Raw genomic sequence first — 17,784 nt, 5'->3', positions numbered from 1 at the left:
GACCCCCAGGTTTCAAGTTTAAAGATTCAGCCTTCTCAGGCAGTTTTACAACAACCACTTGTGCCTGGAGTCCAACAACCTTAGGCTAGTTTACCCTTTACCGTAATGACTCAGACATACATTGGTTTAGTGTATTCACAACTTGGTCAAGTTTATATTGGTGGGAAATAATCATTAAATCAACAACCATTGTATCAACAACAACAACAGTTGCTTCAACAGCCTTGGCATCCCCAATATCAACAGCAACAATTCCAGTAATACCAACTTCATTATGGACTTGGTCAACAATCCTATGCTGGGTTTGGTAAACAACAAGTTTACCCAAGTCCCGGTCAACAAGCCTATGTTGGGTGTGGACAACAACAAATGTATCCTGGTGCTCAACCACCACCTTATACCAGATTTTCTCAACAAACTTACCCCTATCAAGGTTACTAGCAGCAGATGCCTTATGCTGGTATGCTGATCCAAAATGGATTTTGGATAGACTCCTAAGTCTAGGTGTTCCTCACTGAGGCAAAATGAAAGTCCAAGTGAGTTCCTGGAACTAGCCCCATTGCAAAGATCATCTCATTTTGAATCTACTGCAACTTGAATGGGAAAAAACTGACTTAGGATGCAGTAGTTATCATAAAATGAAGATGCCTTTATCCTTTGGGGAAAGGGGAAAAATCCCCTAAAAAGGGATCCCAAAAACCCTCTAATTCTTCTGAATCTCCTAAAAGATCAAAACTATCGCATAAGGGTAACCTTTTAAAAAAGCTGAATTACACTATCGGTAGGCAAAAACACAAAGAAATGACCAAAAAGAGGCCTATCGGAGGCTTAAATCAATAATAAACAAGAGCCGTCAGATCTCGCTGATCAACGGTCCAGATCCAATCAGTAAATCGTAATCGGTGGTGGTAGGCAGAGGATATCAGAACAAGCTATATGATTATTGTGATCGTGATATCGCAATCGACAATTACAACAGAGCGATATCGCAATCGGCGATTACAATGGAGCGCACATTAAATAGCCCAGGGTATGTGCGATATGCGATTGCGACAAGTGGCATCGCAATATCGCATCGGAGCTATGCAATGACGATGGGGCTATATATATGTATATATGCGATGTGATAGCCAGACCTAATAGGGCCATAGGCGGTAACTGATATATTTTGAAGTCTGTCAAAAGGCAGTTTTATGTGTAATTTCACATATTTCGTTTGATAAACAAAAAGCGAAGGAATGCGTTGATGCGATGAATCCAGACCCGAAGGGGTTCCCAAATGGAAATGATAATATTTCAAATCTGCCATAAGGCCATTTTGTGGGATTTTTAGCATTTTGACATATTTTAAAAAATAAAAGGAAATCACAAAACAAGCAGGATTTCGAGAGGACCGAAGGCGAGAAGTGGTTGGTTTGGTCCGAGCTCCGCTCGATCGCATACAATGGCTGCCACATGTCCAGGCTAAGGAGAGAGAAAACCACTCTTATCGGGTGGTTAACCCTCGGATTCCTAGGTCTCCCGAGATCGCATATGGACCATTGTATCGGGGATCTCGTAGATCAACGATGGGGATTACACTAGTGCCCAAAGGCAAACTTGAGAGGAAAATAGTGTGGATTTATGAAGATTTGAAGTCCGGTGAATAGTGTTCTCTGCAGAATTTTCCCATGTTTAGTGTATTTTCTTGTGTAAGCCGAGAATGCCAAAATTTGGGGATTTAAAAGGCTTGATGGCCCCTTTAATGGCAGAAGTGTCCTCAAACACGTAATTTTATTAATCAGAAAAAAACAATTACATAATTGATTTTCAAGAGTTTACACCCGAACAACCAAAAACTCTTGCAATGAGCTATTTATAAGCTCCATGTCCTAACTACCTCTAATTATGGATCACTTATTAAATAACAAGTGTCCATTTACATTAAATGCTATTCAAACCAACTAGCTAACTAATGTCCTAAAATAGAGCCTAAGATACGACACATTTGGAGAGTCATATCTTGTTACAACAATATACTAATTTCTAATTGTCTCCATTAATTAATCATTCTAGAATAATAATTATTAATTTAATTTCTTAAATTAATAATTATTTTATTTCAATTTTATAACCTATGATAATAAATTATTTTTGGATCATCTAACATTCCCCCCTATGATCCAAAGATACATTACAACAGATACCAAGTTCATCCCTGAACTTAGTAAATTTTATTCTGCCAAGCAGTTTCGTGAAAATGTCGGAGATCTGATCTTCGGAAGGACAATAAACTGGTTTGAGGACATCTTTGGCAATGAGAGACCTGATATGATGATACTTGGTGTCCACATGCTTTGTCTTTGAATGAAAAACTAGGTTCTTGGCAAGTTTGATGGCTGACTGGCTGTCAATGAATAATGATGTAGCTTCTGCCTGAGAAATGCCCAAGTCCTGCAAAATTCTGCGCAACCAAACAATTTCACATGCTGCTTCCCATGCTGAAATGTACTCTGCTTCTGCTGAAGAAGTGGCCAATGTAGCTCGTTTCTTACAACTCCAAGATACTGCTGCTGACCCCATATTCATTAAATAAGTTGATGTTGATGCTCGATCATCAATACTCCCAGCAAAGTCGGCATCAGAATATCCACCAAGTACAAAATTTTTAGTCTTTGTGTAAAGAAGACCAAAATCTTTTGTTCCTTGGATATATCGAAGAACTCTTTTGGCTGCATTCCAGTGGCTATCTCGTGGTTCCTGCATAAAACATGAAAGAATACTGACTGCATAAGATAGATCAGGACGAGTATTTGTCAAATAAATCAAGTTGCCAATCAACTGTCTGTAAGTTGTACAGTCCACCTTTTCCCCCCCTTCAAATTTTGAAAGTTTCAAGTTTTGCTCCATGGGGGTAAGAACGGGCTTGCAATCCTGCATGCCAAAACGCTGAAGAACCTCTGCGGCATACTTACTCTGAGAAATTAAAATATGATGTGGACGTTGGAAGACTTCAACTCCAAGATAGTAGTGAAGTAATCCCAAATCTGTCATCTTAAAACCTGCATGTAACTCCTTTTTCACCTGTGCAATATGATCATCATGATTGCCAGTGATGATCAAATCATCTACATACATAACAAGAATGACCAGATGTTTTCCTTGTTGTCGCACATACAAAGTATCATCAGATTCACTTCGTTGAAAACCAACTTTCTTAAGGTATTCATCCATTTTTGCATACCAAGCTCGGGGAGCTTGTTTTAATCCATATAAAGCCTTGATCAATTTGCAGACTTTATGTTCTTTTCCTTCAACTTCAAAACCTGGTGGTTGGGTCATATACACTTCCTCCTGTAAATCCCCGTTGAGAAAAGCACTTTTCACATCCATTTGATGAACTTTCCATCCTTTTTGAGCGGCAAATGCAAGTGGTAATCGGATGGTGTTCCATTTAGCTGTAGGAGCAAAAGTTTCCTCATAATCAATGCCTTCCTACTGCGCAAAACCCTTTGCGACAAGTCATGCTTTATACTTTTCAAGTTCACCCTTCTGATTATACTTAATTCTGTAAACCCATTTACAGCCTATGGGTTTAACATTTGCTGGACAATCAACAAGTTTCCAAGTGTTGTTATCAATTACTGCTTGATATTCTTCAACCATAGCCTGTTGCCATTCTTTATGTTTTACTGCCTCTTTGTATGTGGAAGGTTCAGTAAAAGCATTTGCTATCAAGGCAAAATTGCCTTCACTTCTATGTGCCCTTCTGGTGCTAGTTTTATTCTGTTCATCAGGCTTGACATCTTTCAAAAGTTGAACTGCCCATTTCGGAAGTTGGTGCTCACTTGTTTGTGCTTCTGTAAAGTCCCCATCATTGTAAAGAGGATTAATATAAACTGATGTTTGTCGTTTAGGTGAGGAATGTGGAGAATCACTGTCAGAAGAATTGCTGCTGCTTGGAGATGCGGATGAACTGCTAGAAGACCCAGATGATGTTGTTGATGTAGATGGACTGGATGACTCATCTTCAGAGGAAGGAAAATCAAGTTCATACCAATTTGGTGAAGTTGGTTGACTTTGCATTTTTCCATTTCTTTTACTTCCTTTAGTTTCTAAATTGTGAAGAAGATTTTCAATTTCTTCAGCACTCTTACTCTCTGTTTCATCAAAAATGACATCCCTACTCATCAGAATAGCCAATCATTGTGCATTTTAAACTTCTTGAGTCAAGCTTAGTTCGTTTTTCTTTCGGAACTAAGGCATAACACACTGAACCAAAAACTCTAAGATGTTTAACTCGAGGTTTGAAACCAATCCAAGCTTCATAAGGTGTGATTCCATCTAAAGAAGCAGTTGGAGATCTGTTTCTTAAGTAGATAGATGTATGAATTGCTTCTGCCCAATATGTTGGACTTAACCTTTTGAAAGTTAACATGGATCTCGCCATACCTAACAAAGTGCGATTCATTCTTTCGACTACTCCATTTTGCTGTGGAGTGTAAACATTAGTAAGATGTCGTCTGATGCCATTTTCACTGCAATAAGTTTTGAATTCATTTGAAGTGAATTCTCCCCCATTATTTGTCCTGAGAGTACCTATCTTTTCTTTGACTTCATTTTCAACAAGTTGGTGAAAAATTTTAAACTTATCAAATGCTTCTGACTTGTTCTTCAAGAAGTAAACCCAAGTCATTCTACTGAAATCATCAATGAATAGTAAGAAATATTTGTAACCACCAAAAGAAGTTTGTAGTGGACCACAAACATCACTGTGAACTAGTTGTAGCCACCTGTTTGCACGCCATGAACTTGTTGGAAAACTTTCTCGATTTTGTTTGCCATAAATGCAAGCTTCACATTTTGCATTTTCCCTTTTGAATGTGGGAAGTCCTTTAACCATTCATTGTTTCTGCAATTGAGAAAGACTCTCAAAATTCAAATGTCCATATCTTACATGCCATAGTCTTATAGGTGAAATACCTGTAGTCACTGCCCCTGCAAAATCAGAATGCCTTGGAATAACTGTCCCTTTCATCCGTAACAATTGTCTATCTTCATAACCTGTCATAACTATTTTCAAGTTCTGTTTCACTGAATTAATCTTCACTAAACCATCTTCCATAATCACCTGATGTCCTGCTTGCCGAGTCGCGACTAAAGAGAGCAAATTTTTCTTGAAACTGGGTACATACCATACATTGGAAATCATTTTTTCTCCAATGTCAGGGAGAAAAACTTTTACTACTCCTTTTCCATAAGGAGTATGTTTTGTATCATCAGCAAGAAAAATTGAATTAAGTTGGCATTCTCGAAAATTCCAGAAAAAATCATGTCTACAAGTCATGTGCTGAGTTGCCCCGGAATCCAAGATCCAGGCATCTTCATAGTCACTTCTAAGATGGGATGAAATTTGTGATGCTGGTGAGGAAGTAAATACATATTCTGAGTTATCTTCATCTTGATCATTTGCAAATTGTGTTGAATGTTGCTGAAACTTGGGAATTTTATTAAGTGATGTTCGACAATCTTCAGCATAATGGCCAACTTTGTTACATCTTCGACACACAATTTGACTTAAGTCTCTTCCTCTTCCTGAAGATTGTCCTCTGCCTCTGCTTTGACCTCTATTTTGAGATTGTCCTCTACCTTGATTATTATATCCTTGTCCTTGAAAATTTCCTCTTCCTTGGTTGTTTCCTCTACCTTGAAAATTATTTCTTCCTCCTCTATTGAAATTGTTTCCTCTGCTTTGGCTTCGACCTCGACTATGTGCTGCTTGATTCTGATTCCATCTGCCTCTTCCTCGAGAACTATCTGCTGACTTACTAGTGCTGGCCTCTGTGAGAAAAACATCTTCACCAACTTTCTTCTTCTTCCCAAAAGTTTTATCATGTTGACTCAACATTTCACAAAGCTCATCAAACTTTAGTTTCTCTATTTTCCCAGTTACTTGTAAAGTCTCTAAAAAATGCGTATAGGAAGAAGGAAGCCCAACAATTACAATTGTGACCATAAAGCTATCATGAATTGCGGGAAAACCAGCATTAATAATTTCTTGCCTAATATTCTTAAGTCTGGAGAGATATTCAAGAATATCACCATCTTCAGTTAATTTTTGTTGCAACAATTTTAACTGTAGATCAACCTTCTTTGATTCAGACTGAGTATCAAAGAGGTCTATAAAATTTTTCAAGGCAGTCCATGCAACTAAAGCATTTTCTATATGGACATACATTTCATCATTCACAAACGATTTAATAAGAGCTAAGGCTTTAGCATTCTTGATTTCCCATTTTGCCAGTGCATCTACATCTGTGGGTTTATTCGGCTTAACATCTCCATCACATATTCCCTGCCATAATTCATTATAAATGAGTGTGCTTTCGATGAGACGATGCCATGTTTTATAAGATTTGGTGCCTTCAAGTTTGTCAGAATCATAAAACAAATTAATCAACTTAGACATTTTAGCGTTGAAGCGTCGCACCAAGAATTAGAACAGAAAGGACAAGATAGTCAACACAACACACCACGCAAAAAACACGATCTATTGGGGCTTGGCCTTGACCCTCGAATAGTCGTCAAAATAGGAGAAAATTGACTGAGCTTTGCACTTGGCTCTAGTCAATTTCTCAAATTTTTACAAGGCAACTTTCAAAATTTGACTTTTTACAATTGTGCTTTTGCACAATCTGGTAAAAAAATTACCCCCCCCCCCCCCCACCTCAAAGTAAAATTACTTTGAGTTACATTTATCTCCTTCAAAAAAATTACAAAAAAAAACACCTTATTACTCCAAAAAATTACAATCACCTTATTGCTCCATCAACCATAAATTCCTAAAATTAAAAAATCACCATATTTCTGCACAATACAAATTTAATTCATCTTCCATACATTCATCCTTGCCACCTTCAAGATTGTTGAAAAAATCAAGATTCAATTCTTGCGCGGTGCCATTTTTTTCAACTTTCGACACTGTAGTGTCATGGAACAAATCCAACAAAAACCACAGCTCCCGTATGTTTCATATCCTTATTGGGAAGTCCAGCAAAGTCAATGGGCAGCTTGCTTTGAATACAACTACTGCAGATTACTGTTTTTCAGATGTTCAACGTATCTTGACTAGTGAGGGTGCAAATGGAAGTCTTCCTTTGATTTGTTCTGCTCAACCATCGAAACTCACTGAAGGCTGTTGTCCTGTTAAGAATGTAAAAGAGGTTGAACAAGCAATTAATGGGAGTAAACTTTTGACTGATTGCAAAACAGTGGATCCAGTGAAAAAATGTTGCAACCCTGTTTGTCAGCCTGCCATTTCAGAAGTTGCAAGAAGACTTGCTTTGAAGGTGCCTGGGTTATTTAGTCCAGATGATGTGCGAGTGCCACCCATTCAACAATCTGTAGTGGATGATTATGAGAATGTTATCCTTCGATGGCTGGCAAGCCAACTTACCTCAGACAAACTCAAATCAGTTCTCAGAGTGCTTTTCAAAATGCGACACCACTTGTCACATTTTGAATCGCTTTGCATCTGGTTCCTTTTTCCGTATACAGCGTTATGAGAATGCTTCTCTCTGTCATTCAGCAATCTCTGTCATACATTTAATCATTCTCCATGTTTTGAACATTGTCCAGCACAGAGAACCGGAATTATCACTCTTCTTGACGATGATGAAGACTTCAAGGATCATGTAGAGGAAGACCATGCACCAGGCGCAGCTACTGGAATCGTTTTGATTCTAAGAGACAGTCGGCAACTTATTATAAAAATTGGATAATTAAAAGAAGAACACAAATACGATAATAGAATGGGGTTAGTTGGCATGAGGTTGCACTGAAGCGCCTTGGATCTGTTCTCACGTGCATTGACCTGCTCTTCGCACGCAGGCTCTCAGCATTTGAACACCCCACGTTTATAGTTGTTATCTCTTGACGCGTAGAAGCAACATCTGTCTATGTTTTGTGGACTGGCAATATGAGGTTTGTGAAAACACAAATACATGTGGTGCGAAAATTCAAATATACAGCGCTATCATACAGATTTTCATTTGCAGTTTTTTTTTTTTTTTTTTTAAATGATTTTAGAATTGGCAGATCTAAAATCAATAAAAAAAATTTGTTGCAAATTTCATACCAATTTTTGTTGATCACTTCAATGGAGTTGAGTTTTTCCACGATCTGATAGAGCTGGAATCTCCTCCTCAAATCAACTGCTGGAATCTCTCCCTCAAATCAACTGCAGCATTACTGGAGCTCTGATACCACAATAATGGCAGAAGTGTCCTCAGACACGTAATTTTATTAATCATAAAAAAACAATTACATAATTGATTTTCAAGAGTTTACACCCGAACAACCAAACACTCTTGCAATGAGCTATTTATAAGCTCCATGTCCTAACTACCTCTAATTATGGATCACTTATTAAATAACAAGTGTCCATTTACATTAAATGCTATTCAAACCAACTAGCTAACTAATCTCCTAAAATAGAGCCTAGGATACGACACATTTGGAGAGTCATATCTTGTTACAACAATATACTAATTTTTAATTGTGTCCATTAATTAATCATTCTAGAATAATAATTATTAATTTAATTTCTTAAATTATTAATTATTTTATTTCAATTTTATAACCTATGATAATAAATTATTTTTGGATCATCTAACACCCTTCCATTACAGTACAGATGGCCACGATCCAAGAGGGCATTTAGCAATGATTGCTAACACTTAGAGAGGGGATTTTAGTGGACCAAAGCAGGAAACCAGAGAGCCTGAGAAGGAAAATGAATCGACAGTGCTGATTTGGCTTAAAAAGCCACAGAACGACAGAGGTTGGGGTTGTTGGGGGTCTTTTGCTGAAAGTGAAGCCAAAGAAAGGATCTAAGGTGAAAGAGGAAGTGCAGAAGCAAAAAGAGCAGCCAAGGGAGTCACTTAGAAGTCAAGTGAAAAGCCCAGAGAGCTGTAAACTGATAGAGAGTAGAAAATCTAGAGCTAGAGCCAGAGCCGAAGAGCCAGAGTCAAAGCCAAGATCCAAAACCAAGAGCCAAGAGCTAGAGCTAGAGCTAAGAGCCAGAGCCAAGAGCCAGAGCTTCAAGAGCTAGGGGATAACATGGTGTCTGAACCCACTGCTTCTGTGGAAAATAGAAGGACTTGAGCCAAGAGCTTGTAAAAAGGACTTATAACATAATCCCAGAGAGCCTAGTTGATTCGACTAGAGCTCATGGAGACATAGCCCAAGAGTTTTGGGTGAACTACTAATTAAATTGTTGTCTTATGTGTTTTTTTTACTGTTGCATTATTTACCGTTATATGTATCTATATATCAGTTGAAGAAAACTTACATATCAGCACAAACAACAGATTTTAAAGCATATAACCGGTTTAAAATGAATACCGGCATACACTTTTATGTTCAAGCATTTCTTAATTCTGCATTGGTTAATCAATAAGACTTGGGAATATTTAAATCTTTGGAAGTGGGAGAGGTTCTTGTAATTTAGACAAGGAGCCTAAGTGCCCCATTTTTAGATCAGGTGGTATCGAAGCTTAAGATTGGTTAACCCCACCTTCAAAGAATATTATATCAGAATGCTTGGTTGACAAAGCAAAGACTGCTTGTCTGAAAGGTGTTTGAACATCAAGACACTGATTGTATGCTTGCTTTGCTGACGACTATTGTTTGATTTTGGAGGGGTGAAAGGAAAGATTTTGATAGCTCAGTCTATGAAGGACAAATAGGGAGAAGGGTTGAAGGAATTCTTCTATCCCAAGGACCTCAAGGCAATCCTTGAAGAACAAGAGGTTTGTTGCAAAAGGTTGTTGAAATAAGCTCTTTATTAATCTTGTTTGAATTTTTTTGTTCATTGACTATAATGACAACTTCCTCAAGTGTATCCTCGAATTCTTCCTTCTTCATCACAAGACTCTTTGATGGAGGCTTAAAGCAAGACTTGTTCACATGATGGACAAGGTGAAACAAATGTATGAGGATGGAAGAAAGAGCAGCATACTTAGAGAGCAACTAAATTCCATGAAGGAAGAGAAGAAGTTGCTTTCTGACAGACTGCAAGAAATGGAGAGGCAACTTCATGTTGCAAATATGAACCTGAAAAGGATGCATGAGTTGGAGTCACAACTCTTTGTTGCCCAAAAAGCCTTAGTCAAGTATTAGCTTGAAGAAGAGGTAAACCATTCTAGATTGTCTTCAAATTATTTTAAGAATGCTTATTTTGGTTCTTTTGAAAAACATACTAGAGGCATAGGTTACAAGCTAATGTCCAAGATGGGCTATGAAGGAAAGGGTTTGGGAAAGCATGCACAAGGTATTGTTGAACCAATAACGGTTGAGGAAAGGCCTAAGTATTTGGGTCTTGGCTATGGACAATCTTATGGAGAGAGTTCCAAAGCTACCATGAAGGCCATTGAAACAACTCCAAGAAGGGGTTGTACTGTAGAGTGTGAAGATTGTGTTCAAGAGGAATGCAATGGCTTGAAACATCACTTGTAGGATACAGGTGTTCAGAAGCACACCCTTGAACCAGAAAGTTGTCGAAACTCTAACAACCTTTAAGAGATTGATGGTGTTCCAAAGGGAGTCACTTCTTCATTTGCTTCTCGTCCTCATGAAGGAAATAAAGGTGAAAGAGGCAGGTATAAATCTGGTTCTAAACACATTCCTTTTGATTTTGCAAAGCATGATAAATTTCCACATAGATATGGGAAAAGAATTGCATGTTCCTTTTGTGGTTTGGATAACCATCATGTTTCTAGATGTTGGAAGAGAATGGCCACATACAGGAAACTTTTTAAGGAAAAGAAGCAAAAAGCCAAAGGTCCATTGGGCAAGGAAAATAATACTGTTAAGAGGATGCACATGTGTTGCACTTACTACCATAAGCAAGGAAACCTTGCTGCAAGATGTTCGACTTTGAATCTAGCAATGCTTCCACAAAAGCTAAAGAAAGTGGAAAGAGAAGATGGCAGAAATGGAAAGGAAGATTCCATGAATGATGTGTCTTAGAATGATTCACATGTTGATGTTGATGTGCAGACAAAGGGAGGACCTTTGAAATGGATTGGTAAGAAATGGTTAGAGTTCTTTCCCAATTAAGGTTGCATGTCTATTGATGCATCTATTTTCATTTCTTGTTGATGAGATGCAAGTTGCAGGACTTTACCAAGAAGGTGAATGGAAGAATTTGAGTAGGAGACTCACTTTGTTGCTACAACATTATATTTCATTTCAGCTTTGGAAGTACGGTGTGCTTAAGTGAAAGTTGAAGGATGAAATGCATGCATAAGCATGATGTGCATGAACACATGGATGTTGATGTTTTCCTTGTATTTGAACATGTATGTGCAATTAATTTGAAGGGTTGATTTCTTTGTTGTAAACATGCATGTAATGCAATATTAACTTGGAAAAAAGAAGTTGAATTGGTCTCCAAGATGGAGATAGTGATGAAATGTTCATCTTTTGAAAAAAAGTCCTAATGGTCCTTTTCTACATTCTTTACTTGAAGGGTAATATGTTTTAAAGGCATGTTTTGTGGGCTTGTTGTCTAGTCCATCATTTGTATGCAGATTTAAGACAAGGAGGTGTTCACAGGATTTGAGATTTGTTTCTTTTGTTGAAGCAAGAGTTTAGGCCATCCAGTTGTTGTCTGTATTATTGTTGTTGTTAACAGTTGTTATTGACAACTTGTCAAATAGGTACAAGTGAAAGTTTTGTGAAGCAAATGAACTTCACATTTTTTTGAGCCACCTTGGATCAATGATCAAGGCAAAGAACTTCAAACCACCTCCTATGGCCATTTTAGCAGAAGTTCTGTAGGAAGGCAATGAGGAGGAAGACAGTTCTTCCCAGGAATACCAGCCCCTCCAAGAAGGGAAGTGGTCAGAAAATTTGGTTCAGAGGTGCTATGCAAGGAAAGTGTGGGGAGGCTGAAAGAAGAGGGTGAGTCACTCTCATTTACTGTTCAGATCAGTGTATCAGTCTTTTGGAGACCAAAAGTTATTTTAGTGGGAAGGCATGATCCAAAATGGATTTTGGATAGACTCCTAAGTCTAAGTGTTCCTCATTAAGGAAAAATGAAAGTCCAAGGAAGTTCCTGGAACTAGCCCCATTGCAGAGATTGTCTCATTCTAAATCTATTGCAACTTGAATGGGAAAAAACTGACTTAGGATGCAGAAGTTATCATAAAATGAAGTTGCCTTTATCCTTTGGAAAAAGGGGAAAATCCCCTAAAAAGGGATCCCAAAAATCCTCTGTGTCTTCTAAATCTCCTAAAATATCAAAACTATCACATAAGGGGAACCTTTTAAAAAAGGCAGATTACACTATTGGGAGGCAGAAACACAAAGAAATGACCAAAAACAGGCCTATTGAAGGTTTAAATCAATAGTAAATAGGAATCATCGGATCTGGCTGATCAACAGTCCAGATCCAATTAGAAAATCATAATCGATGGTGGAAGGCAGAGAATATCAGAACAGATTATATGATTATTGCGATCGCGATATCGCAATCGACGATTACAATAGTGCGATATCGCAATCAGCGATTATAGTGGAGCGCACATTAAATGGCCCGGGGTATGTGCGATATGCGATTGCGACAAGTCGCATCACAATATCACATCGGAGCTATGCAATGATGATGGGAGTATATATACGTATATATGCGATGCGATAGTCGGACCCAACGGGGCCATAGGCGGTAATTGATATATTTTGAAGTTCGTCAAAAGGCAGTTTTATGTGTAATTTCGCATATTTCATTTGATAAATGAAAAGTGAAGGAATGCGCCAATGCGATGAATCTGAACTCGAAGGGGTTCCTAAATGAAAATGAATAATATTTCAAATCCGCCATAAGGCCATTTTGTGGGATTTTCTGCGTTTTAATGTATTTTCAAAAATAAAGGGAAATCACAAAACATGCAAGATTTCGGGAGGACCAAAGGCAGGAAGTGGTTTGGGCTAGGCTCCGCCTGATCCCATACAATGGCTTCCACGTGTTCAGGCTGAGGAGAGAGAAAACCACCCTTATCATGCGATTAACCCCCATATTCCTAGGCCACCCGAGATCGCATATGGACCATTGGATCAGGGATCTCGTAGATCGATGATGGGGATTGCACTACCACCCAAAGGTGGACCCTATAGGAAAATAGTACGGATTTATCAATATTTGATGTTCGGTGAACAATGTTCTCTGCAGACTTTTCCTGTGTTTAGTGTATTTACCTATGTAAGCCAAGAATGCCAAAATTTGGGGATTTCAAAGGTCCGATGGCCCCTTCCGTTACAGTACAGATGGCCACCATCTAAGAGGCCATTTAGCAATGATTGCTAATGCTTAGAGAGGGGATTTGAGTGGAGCAAAGCAGGAAGCCAGAGAGATCAAGAAGGAAACTGGCAGCACTGATTTGGCTTAAAAAGCCACAAAATGACAAAAGCTAGGGTTGTTGGGGGTTTGTTGTTGGAAGTGAAGCCAAAGAAGGAAGCTAAGGTGAAAGAGGCAGTGCAGAAGCAAAAAGAGAAGCCAAGGGAGTCACTTAGAAGTCAAGTGAAAAGCCCAGAGAGCTATAAACTGATAGAGAGTAGAGAAAGCCAGAGCTAGAGCCAGAACCGAAGAGCTAGAGTCAGAGCCAAGAGCTAGAACCAAGAGAGAAGAGCTAGAGCCAAGAGCCAGAGCTTCAAGAGCTAGGGGATAACATGGTGTCTGAACCCACTAATTCTGTGGAAAATAGCATGAGTTGAGCCAAGAGCTTATAAAAAGGACTTATACAATAATCACAGAGAGCCTATTTGAGTTTACTAGAGCTCACAGAGATGTAGCCCAAGAGTTTTGGGTGAACTCCTAATTAAATTTCTATCTTATGTGTTCTTTTTTACTATTGCATTATTTACTGCTATATGTATTTATATATCAGTTCAAGCACAATTACATATCAACAAAAACAACAAATTTTAAAGCATATAACTAGTTTAAAACGAATACTAACATACACCTTTATGTTCAAGAATTTCTTAATTCTGCATTGGTTAATCAATAAGACTTGGGAATATTTAAAGCTTTGGAAGTGGGAGGTGTTCTTGTAAGTTAGACAAGGAGCCTAAGTGCCCCATTTTCAGATCATATGCAAATATCCATTGCCCAGGCAATTCCATCATACCCTTGTTATGCTCAACCTGATCTCAATAGACAGTTTCCTTTTTTTGCAACACTTGAATTACCAGATCTAAGTCGGCTCACCAATGACCCAATTCTGTATGCACCTTGGTGGCTGACGATTCCTCATAAATTACGTTCCGATATTCTGAAATTCAATGGAAACCCTAGAGAAGACCCGTCCAACGATGTCATGATTTTTTGTTTATGGTGTTCATCAAAATCCTTGAATGATGATTCAGTTAGACTACATTTTTTCCAGAGAACGCTTACTGGTCCGACTGTGAAGTGGTACATTGAGTTACCATGAGCTTGTTTTGATAACTTTACAACCTTAGCTACCATGTTTTTAACCCACTTATAGTTACTCATACGATATGAAATTGGAATGGAACTATTAACCAACTTTAAAGAGACTACTGCTACTCATATCTCTGATTGCGTAAGCATCCTTTGATGCTCTTAAAGATACCTTGATTAGAGCCTCATTACTGTATTCCAAGAATTATGAAAATGACTACTTCATGTATCTTTCTGTTGCAGATTCAACCATTGTGATGGTTTTAGTCCAAGAAGAAGATGGGATTGAACATCTGATATATTATTTGAGTCGCAATCTCAATGATACAAAAGTTAAGTACTCTAACGTCGAAAAATTAGCTCTGGTTGTTGTTCAAGTTGTACAAAGATTTCGCCATTATATCCTACTCCGGAAGACCACTGTCATTTCGAATTGCAATCCTATGACATATATTTGTCACGTCAATTTCTGGGGGGAAAATAATCAAAATGGATTGTCATTTTGTAGGAATTTGATTTGGAATTCATCAAATCCAAATCAAAGAAATCTCTAGTTTTCGCCGAGCTTCTTTGCGACCTTCCCTCGAATACCATTGATTCAACATCAAAACCATCAATTCTGGATGAGTCTCTATTCCTGATTTCGTCATCTGACCCATGGTATGGAGATAGACTAATTTATATCCAGACCCAAACTTTCTGTCCCGATACCTCTCGCTTGCAGTAATGACGTATACGATACCAAGCCAAAGATTATCTGATCATTGGCGACATTCTTTACCGTCATGGTATTGATACGATTTTACGGAGGTGCCTCACTCATGAGAAAGCCAAGAAATTTTTCAATGATTTCCATTTAGGTGCTTGTGGTGGACACTTATTTGTTTATGCTACTACATAAAGGATTCTCCGTGTTGGTTACTTCTGGCCTACCATATTCAAAGATTGAATTATTACTGTCAGAAGCTGTCATGCATGCCAGATCTATGACCGTAAAGCTAGATTACCACCTACACCACTGCATCCTATCATTGTTGTTGGACTATGTTATGAATAGTGTTGATTGATTCAAGAAGTACCCACAATTTTATTCATTGTAAGGTAGCAAAAGAATTGAATTGCTTCTTATATCCAACGCCAGAGTGTCAAGTGATGGTTGCAAATGGAGGAACAATAAATTGCTCTCGAAAGTGCCATAATATGAAGCTATCGATGGGAGAATATGCATTGACTAGCCCAATGCTTTCCATTCCAATGGGAGGTGCTGATGTTGTACTAGGAGTCCAATGGCTACAATCCTTGGGTACAATAGCTTTTAATTTTCAAGAACTTTTCATGAAATTTTCTGTGGAAGGAAAGGAAGTTGAATTAAGGGGTATTGTAGGGAAACCGGAAAAGATAGATCAACGCCTTAGAATTCAGCCTCTTCGAGGGGGAAAACTCCTTTAAATTATACAAATGAGCAATTCTTCGATGATACAAATGAAAAGACGTCCTTTCTATATATAGCAGTCTAAGGGGTCATAACATAATCAGAGCCAACATAACAATAATAATGTAAGGGCACAATAATAATAATAGTGGGCTTCTATGTGGCACAATAGTAACAATATGGGCACTACATGGGTACATCAATATAACAAGTGGGTTGTACTAATAACAATAAGGGGTTACACTAGTAGTATAGGGGCCTAACATGCCCCTCTCCTCCAAAAAGCATTGTCCTCAACGCTTGAGTAGTTCTTGATGATTTTGTATAAAATTATTGTCCTCCCATGTGGAATCTTCAACAGGTAAGTTCTTCCACTTGATGAGATACTCTGAAATTGATTGATTTCGTAGCTGTCGAGTTCTTGTTTCTGTGACTGCTCCAGGTTCCAATATGATTTTTCCTTCTTCTTCAATTTCGGGAAATATTGTTTAAATTGGCATCTTTTGCAACTTTGGGAGAAGTGGCCATACTTCTTCGTCCTTCTTCCATTCATCCCTTGCTTCGTTTATCCAATCTGGTTGGATAATAGAAATAGCACAAAACAATACTTCCACATCCTCATCCTTGAAGAGTCTTCCCACTCGGTAAGGTCGCCATTTTTTAAGTGCATGTAGTACTGCCAACATTTCCTTCTCATAAATAGATTGCTTGAGATGTAGCAATAAAAATACCCAATCACCTACATCAAAACATTTTCCACTATGACGTTGATCTACCTGTTGTTTCATTTGATTTTGCACCAAAGTGGCATTATCCTTTAAAAGTTGGAGAACTTGGTGTTGATGCTCGATGTGATCTTTCTCTGCTTGAGCCTTTTTCTTCTTGATATGTCCTTCTATCTCTAGAGTTTGAGGAGTGGTAGTTTCTTCCAATCCTTTACAAGATATGGTCAGATTCATTTCTTGATGCTCGATGTGATGTTTCACTTCTTGAACATTTTTCTTCTTGACATGTCCTTCTATCTTGATAGTTTGAGGAGTGGTAATTTCGACCAATGAATTACAAGATATGGTTGGATTCATTTCTTCTTTCTCGATGTGATCTTTCACTTCTTGCTCCTTTTTCTTCTTGATATGTCCTTCTATCCTGAGAGTTTGAGGAGTGGTATTTCTTGCCAATGGTTTACAAGATAGGGTCTGATTCATTTCTTCTTTCTCTGGGGTGGGGTCCTGGCGTATATCCTCTTCTTTTGATGTTTCTTGATCCTTTTCTTCCTCCTCTTCATATTCTATGTAAAATAATTTCTTCTCAGCACACTTATGACCTTTAGTTCATTTGCTATCACAATTGTAACAAAGCCCTTTTTCTCTTTTTTCTTCCAATTGTTGTGGTGTAACCCTTGTAGGTTGTGGAAGCCTGGGAGAAACAACACTTCCATATTTATAGTTGTGAGGGGTATGCTTCCTAGTTTCCATAATTTTGCTTTCCACTATGTCAAAAAGCCCTTTTACTCTTTCCAATTGTTGTGGTGCTTCTCTAAAGAAGGCGTTGCTCTTTGTATCCTCATAATGTGCTATCATTTCCTCCATGAAAATTCACCATGTAACAAGTTTTTTACAAGAACAAAACCCTTCATACCATAAAAATTGATCTGGTTCTAAATATGAAGATGCAATACATACCTTTTTAATAGTGGTACACTGTGTAGATCAAAATATTGCTCCATCTGAAGTATCGAATTTATTGGATCCTTGCCATTAAACTTCTTCATCTTGCTTTTTATTGATTTTAGGAGCTCGATCTTGAAACAATTGTAACTCTGTACTTTCAGATCTTTAAGTTCTGAGATTGCGACCTATAGTAGCCCTCTGCGTCCTCTTTCCAA

This window comes from Pinus tabuliformis, chromosome 8, assembly GCF_031772625.1.
Source record: "Pinus tabuliformis cultivar Carrire ecotype Pingquan chromosome 8, CPIR1, whole genome shotgun sequence".
NCBI classification, from domain to species: Eukaryota; Viridiplantae; Streptophyta; class Pinopsida; order Pinales; family Pinaceae; genus Pinus; species Pinus tabuliformis.
Note: the sequence above shows the minus strand (reverse complement) of the source record.